Consider the following 7986-nt stretch of genomic DNA (forward strand, 5'->3'; position numbering starts at 1 on the left):
GCCAGCAAAATCTCCGGATCTGTCCCCCATTGAGCATGTTTGGGACTGGATGTGGCGTTGTCTCACGCGGTCTGCACGTCCAGCACGAACGCTGGTCCAACTGAGGCGCCAGGTGGAAATGGCACGGAAAGCCGTTCCACAGGACTACATCCAGCATCTCTACGATCGTCTCCATGGGAGAATAGCAGCCTGCATTGCTGCGAAAGGTGGATATACACTGTACTAGTGCCGACAATGTGCATACTCAGTTGCCTGTGTCTATGTGCCTGTTGTTCTGTCAGTGTGATCATGTGATGTATCTGACCCCAGGAATGTGTCAATAAAGTTTCCCCTTCCTGGGACAATGAAATCACGGTGTTCTTATTTCAATTTCCAGGAGTGTATAAAATATAATTCAGACTGCCTCGTCCCACTTTATGCTGCACTGCTTTGGCAAAGGCTTTATCTGCACCATTCACCTTAATCACATCTGAGAGTAATTCTTAATAATTGCTATACGGCCACGACGCGCAACTGATTTCCAAAATTCGACTTCCTTCTTTGAGGATGAAACTCACGACCCTTGGTTTAGTAGACCAGTGCTCTACCACTGAGCTAAAGAGGCGCGGCCTAGCGGTACTTTTGCGTACTTCGTCCTCACAGTCGTCTGGATCATCAGACTTCAGCTGACAACACTTCATATTACCGACTAATATTTGCAGCTATGGCGACCCATTACTGCTTGGCTACACATCTGACACGTAACCGATGTGCTCTCCAAACAACAACACTTGCATTTCCGAACATGTCTTCCACACATGTCTACAAAATCACCTTCACCTTCAAATAAAGTTTCCTTGCGACTGACAGAGACGTAGCCAAAGTTTAAAGATGCTATTTCCATTACATCACGTTAATCAGAAAAACGGTAATTTACATCTGCAGCGGAACAAAATTCCGTTCCGCCCAGCGTGGTGCTCGAACCCACGACCCTGAGACTAAGAGTCTCATACTCTACCGACTCTTTTCTTTTTCTATCCCAACTTTTGTTTTGTCTCGGTTCTTGGTCTTTTGTTTTTCTTGTTCGCTCTAAAGGTCCACGTAAACTTCAGTCCAGGTGTAGAGAATAATTTTACATAAAGGCAGCAAAACCAGCTACAGTATAAAAGAAATCGGCTCACACAGGCGACCTTAGCCAACACCTTCCCTTTCAAATGTCAGGCTAAGCATATTTGCAAAATCTTTACGGAGTCCTGGCAAGCGCAATCGGTTCATCAACACTCTGATAGTCCACAGATTACAACTTCCACCAGATGTGCATCGGAAACTACTACTGGTCTTCCAGGGAACGATCAAAGCGTAGACTGTTTGAGAATTACTCCCATCGAGGAAAGTGCGCATGGTGCCTGTTGTATTTAATCCCGATGCAATTTCTGTGTTTCATCAACACTCTGATAGTCCACAGATTACAGAATGCCTACAGATGTGCATCGGAACCTACTACTGGTCTTCCTGGGAACGATCGAATCGTAGACTGTTTGAGATATTATTGCCATGGAGGAAAGGGCGCATGGTGACTGCTGTATTCAATCCCGAGGCAATTTCTGTGTTTCATCAACATTCTATTAGTCCACAGATTACAGAATGCCACCAGACGTGCATCGGAAACTACTACTGGTCTTCCAGGGAACGATCAAAGATTAGACTGTTTGAGACACTACTCCCATGGAGGAAAGTGCGCATGGTGACTGTTGTATTCAATCCCGATGCAATTTCTGTGTTTCATCAACACTCTGATAGTCCACAGATTACAGAATGCATCCAGATGTGCATCGAAAACTACTACTGGTCTTCCTGGGAATGATCAAATCGTAAACTCTTTGAGACATTACTCCCATGGAGGAAAGTGTGCATGGTAACTGTTGTATTCAGTCCCGATGCAATTTCTGTGTTTCATCAACATTCTGATAGTCCACAGATTACAGAAAGCCTCCAGATGTGCATCGGAAACTACTACTGGTCTTCTAGGGAACGATAAAAGCGTAGACTGTTAGAGACGTTACTCCCATGGAGGAAAGTGCGCATGCTAACTGTTGTATTCAATCCCGATGCACTTTCTGTGTTTCATCAACACTCTGATAGTCTACAGATTACAGAATGCCACCAGATGTGCATCGGAAACTACTACTGGTCTTCCAGGGAACGATCAAAGCGTAGACTGTTTGAGACATTACTCCCGTGGAGGAAAGTGCGCATGGTGACTGTTGTATTCAATCCCGATGCAATTTCTGTGTTTCATCAACACTCTGATAGTCCACAGATTACAGAATGCCACCAGATGTGCATCGGAAACTAGTAGTGGTCTTCCAGGGAACGATCAAAGCGTATACTGTTTGAGACATACTCCAGTTTAAGAAAGTGCGCGAATGTGACTGTTGTATTCAATCCCGATGCAATTTCTGTTTCATCAACACTCTGATAGTCCACAGATTACAGAATGCCACCACATGTGTATCGGAAACTACTACTGGTCTTAAAGGGAACGATCAAATCGTAGACTCTTTGAGAATTACTCCTATGGAGGAAAGTGCACATGGTGACTGCTGTATTCAATTCCGATGCAATTTCTGTGTTTGATCAGCACTCTGATACTCCACAGATTACAGAATGCCTCCAGATGTGCATCGGAAACTACTACTGGTCTTCCAGGGAACGATCAAAGCGTAGACTCTTTGAGACATTACTCCCATGGAGGAAAGTGCGCATGGTGACTGTTGTATTCAATCCCGATGCAATTTCTGTGTTTCATCAACACTCTGATAGTCCACAGATTACAGAATGCCTACAGATGTTAATCGGAAACTACTACTGGTCTTCCAGGGAACGATTAAAACATAAACTCTTTGAGACATTACTCCCATGGAGGAAAGTGCGCATCGTGACTGTTGTATTCAATCCTGATGCATTTTCTGTCTCTCATCAACACTCTGATAGTCCACAGATTACAGAATGCCACCAGATGTGCATCGGAACCTACTACTGGTCTTCCTGGGAACGGTCGTTTCGTAGACTGTTTGAGACTTTATTGCCATGGAGGAAAGTGCTCACGGTGACTGCTGTATTCAAACCGGAGGCAATTTCTGTGTTTCATCAACACTCTGATAGTCCACAAATTACAGAATGCCACTAGACGTTCATCGGAAACTACTATTGGTCTTCCAGTGAACGATGAAAGATTAGACTGTTTGAGACATTACTCCCGTGGAGGAAAGTGCGCATGGTGACTGTTGTATTCAATCCCGTTGCAATTTCTGTGTTTCATCAACACTCTGATAGTCCACAGATTACAGAATGCCTCCAGATGTGCTTCGGAAACTACTACTGGTCTTCCAGGGAACGATCAAAGCGTAGACTGTTTAGACATTACTTTTATTGAGGAATGTGCTCATGGTGACTGTTGTATTCAATCCCGATGCTATTTCTGTGTTTCATCAACACTCTGATAGTCCACAGATTACAGAATGCCTCCAGATGTGCATCGGAAACTACTACAGGTCTTCCAGGGAACGATCAATGCGTAGACTCTTTGAGACATTACTCCCATGGAGGAAAGTGCGCATGGTGACTGTTGTATTCAATCCCGATGCAATTTCTGTGTTTCATCAACACTCTGATAGTCCACAGATTATAGAATGCCTCCAGATGTGCATCGGAAACTACTACTGGTCTTCCAGGGAACGATCAAAGCGTAGACTGTTTGGGACATTACTCCCATGGAGGAAAGTGCGCGTGGTGACCGTTGTATTCAATCCCGATGCAATTTCTGTGTTTCATCAACACTCTGATACTCCACATATTACAGAATGCCTCCAGATGTGCATCGGAAACTACTACTGGTCTTCCAGAGAACGATCAAAGCGTCAACTGTTTGAGGCATTACTCCGATGGAGGAAAGTGCACATGGTGACTGTTGTATTCAATCCCGATGCAATTTCTGTGTTTCATCAACACTCTGGTAGTCCACAGATTACTGAATGCCCCCAGATGTTCATCGGAAACAACTACTGGTCTTCCAGGGAACGATCAAAGCGTCAACTGTTTGAGGCATTATTCCGATGGAGGAAAGTGCACATGGTGACTGTTGTATTCAATCCCGATGCAATTTCTGTGTTTCATCAACACTCTGGTAGTCCACAGATTACTGAATGCCCCCAGATGTTCATCGGAAACATCTACTGGTCTTCCAGGGAACGATCAAAGCGTAAACTGTTTAAGACATTACTCTTATGGAGGAAAGTGCACTTGGTGACTGTTGTATTCAATCACGATGCAATTTCTGTGTTTCATCAACACTCTGATAGTCCACAGATTACAGAATGACACCAGATGTGCATCGGAAACTACTACTGGTCTTCCAGGGAACGATCAAAGCGTAGACTCTTTGAGACATTACTCCCATTGAGGAAAGTGCGCATAGTGACTGTTGTATTCACTCCCGATGCAATTTCCGTGTTTCATCAACACTTTGAAGGTCCACAGATTACACAATGCCTCCAGATGTGCATCAGAAACTACTACTGGTCTTCCAGGAAACGATCAAAGCGTAGACTGTTTGAGACATTACTACCATGGAGGAAAGTGCGCATGGTGACTTTTATATTCAATCCCGAGGCAAATTCTGTGTTTCATCAACACTTTAAAGGTCCACAGATTACAGAATGCCACCAGATGTGCATCGGAATCTACTACTGGTCTTGCAGGGAACGATGAAAGCGTAGACTGTTTCAGACATTGCTCCCAAGGAGGAAAGTGCGCATGGTGACTGTTGTATTCAATCCTGATGCAATTTCTGTGTTTCATCAACACTCTGATAGTCCACAGATTACAGAATACCCCCAGATGTGCAACGGAAACTATACTGGTCTTTCAGGGAGCGATTAAAGCGTAAACTGTTTGGGACATTACTCCCATGGAGGAAAATGCGCATGATGAATGTTGTATTCAATCCCGAGGCAATTTCTGTGTTTCATCAACACTTTGAAGGTCCACAGATTACAGAATGCCACCAGATGTGCATCGGAAACAACTACTGGTATTGCAGGGAACGATCGAAAAGCGTAGATTGTTTGAGACATTACTCCCATGGAGGAAAGCGTGCATGGTGACTGTTGTATTCAATCCCGATGCAATTTCTGTGTTTCATCAACACTCTGATTGTGCACAGATTACAGAATGCCTAGAGATGTTAATCGGAAACTACTACTGGTCTTCCAGAGAACGATCAAAGCGTAGACTGTTTTAGACATTACTCCCATTTAGGAAAGTGCTCATGGTGACTGTTGTGTTAATCGCGATGCAATTTCTGTGTTTCATCAACACTCTGATAGTCCACAGATTAAAGAATGCCTCCAGATGTGCTTCGCAAACTACTACTGGTCTTCCAGGGAACGATCAAAGCGTAGGCTGTTTGAGACATTACTCCCATGGAGGAAAGTGCTTATGGTGACTGTTGTATTCAATCGCGACGCAATATCTGTGTTTCATCAACACTCTGATAGTCCACAGATTACAGAATGCCTCCAAATGTTCATCGGAAACTACTACTGGTCTTCCAGGGAACGATCAAAGCGTAGACTCTTTGAGACATTACTTTTATGGAGAAATGTGCGCATGGTGACTGTTGCATTCAATCCCGATGCAATTTCTGTGTTTCATCAACACTCTGATTGTCCACAGATTCCAGAATGCCTCCAGATGTGCATCGGAAACTCTTACTAGTCTTCCAGGGAACGATCAATGCGTAGACTGTTTGAGACATTACTTTTATAGAGGAATGTGCGCATGGTGACTGTTGTATTCAACCCCCAAGTAATTTCTGTGTTTCATCAACACTCTGATATTCAACAGATTACAGAATGCCTCCAGATGTGCATCGGAAACTACTATTGTCTTCCTTGGAACGATCAAAGCGTAGACTGTTAGACACATTACTCCCATGGAGGAAAGTGGCATGGTAACTCTTGTATTCAAACCCGATGCAACTTCTGTGTTTCATCAACACTCTGATAGTTTACAGATTACAGAATGCCACCAGATGTGCATCGGAAACTACTACTGGTCTTCCAGGGAACGATCAAAGCGTAGACTGTTTGAGACATTACTACAATGGAGGAAAGTGCGCATGGTGACTGTTGTATTCAATCCCGATGCAATTTCTGTGTTTCATCAACACTCTGATACTCCATAGATTACAGTATGCCTCCAGATGTGCGTCGGAAACTACTACTGGTCTTCCAGGGAACGATCAATGCGTAGACTGTTTGAGACATTACTTTTATGGAAGAATGTGGGCATGGTGACTGTTGTATTCAATCTCGATGCAAATTCAGTGTTTCATCAACACTATCAACTCTCTGATAGTCCACAGATTACAGAATGCCTCCAGATGTTCATCGGAAACTACCACTGGTCTTCCAGGGAACGATCAAAGCGTAAACCCATTGAGACATTACTCCCACGAAGGAAAGTGCGCATGGTGACTGTTGTATTCAATCCCGATGCAATTTCTGTGTTTCATCAACATTCTGATAGTCCACAGATTACCGAAAACCCTCCAGATGTTCATCGGAAACTACTACTGGCCTTCCAGGGAACGATCAAATCGTAGACTGTTTGGGACATTACTCCCATGGAGGAAAATGCGCATGGTGACTCTTGTATTCAATCCCGATGCAATTTCTGTGTTTCATCAACACTCTGATAGTCCACAGATTACAGAATGCCTCCAGATGTTAATCGGAAACTACTACTTGTCTTCCAGGGAACGATCAAAGCGTAGACTGTTTGAGCATTACTCCCATGGAGGAAAGTGCGCATGGTGACAGTTGTATTCAATCCCGATGCAAATTCTGTGTTTCATCAACACTATCAACACTCTGATAGTCCACAGATTACAGAATGACACCACATGTGCATCGGAAACTACTACTGGTCATCCAGGGAACGATCAAAGCGTACACTTTTTGGGATATTACTCCCATGGAGGAAAGTGCGCATGGTGACTGTTGTATTGAATCCCGATGCAATTTCTGTGTTTCACCAAAACTCTGATAGTCCACAGATTACAGAATGCCTCCAGATGTGCTTCGGAAACTACTACTGGTCTTCCAGGGAACGATCAAAGCGTAGACTGTTTAGACATTACTTTTATGGAGGAATGTGCGCATGGTGACTGTTGTATTCAATCCCGATGCAATTTCTGTGTTTCATCAACACTTTGATAGTCCACAGATTACAGAATGCCTCCTGATGTTCATCGGAAACTACTACTGGTATTCCAAGGAATGATCAAAACGTAAACTCTTTGAGACATTACTCCCATGGAGGAAAGTGCGCATTTTGACTGTTGTATTCTATCCCGATGCAATTTCTGTGTTTCATTAACATTCTGATAGTCCACGATTACAGAATGCCAATAGACGTGAATCGGGAACTACTACTGATCTTCCAGGGAACGTTCAAAGATTAGACTGTTTGAGACATTACTCCCATGGAGGAAAGTGCGCATGGTGACTGTTGTATTCAATCCTGACGCAATTTCTGTGTTTTATCAACACTCTGATAGTCCACAGATTACAGAATGCCTCCAGATGTGCATCGGAAACTACTACTGTTCTTCCAGGAAACGATCAAAGCGTAGACGGTTTGAGACATTACTCCCATGGAGGAAAGGGCTCATGGTGACTGTTGTATTCAATCCCGATGCTATTTCTGTGTTTCATCAACACTCTGATAGTCCACAGATTACAGAATGCCTCCAGATGTGCATCGGAAACTACTACAGGTCTTCCAGGGAACGATCAATGCGTAGACTCTTCGAGACATTACTCCCATGGAGGAAAGTGCGCATGGTGACTGTTGTATTCAATCCCGATGCAATTTCTGTGTTTCATCAACACTCTGAGAGTCCACAGTTTGCAGAATGCCTCCAGATGTGCATCGGAAACT

Source organism: Schistocerca gregaria, chromosome 8, assembly GCF_023897955.1.
Source record: "Schistocerca gregaria isolate iqSchGreg1 chromosome 8, iqSchGreg1.2, whole genome shotgun sequence".
NCBI classification, from domain to species: Eukaryota; Metazoa; Arthropoda; class Insecta; order Orthoptera; family Acrididae; genus Schistocerca; species Schistocerca gregaria.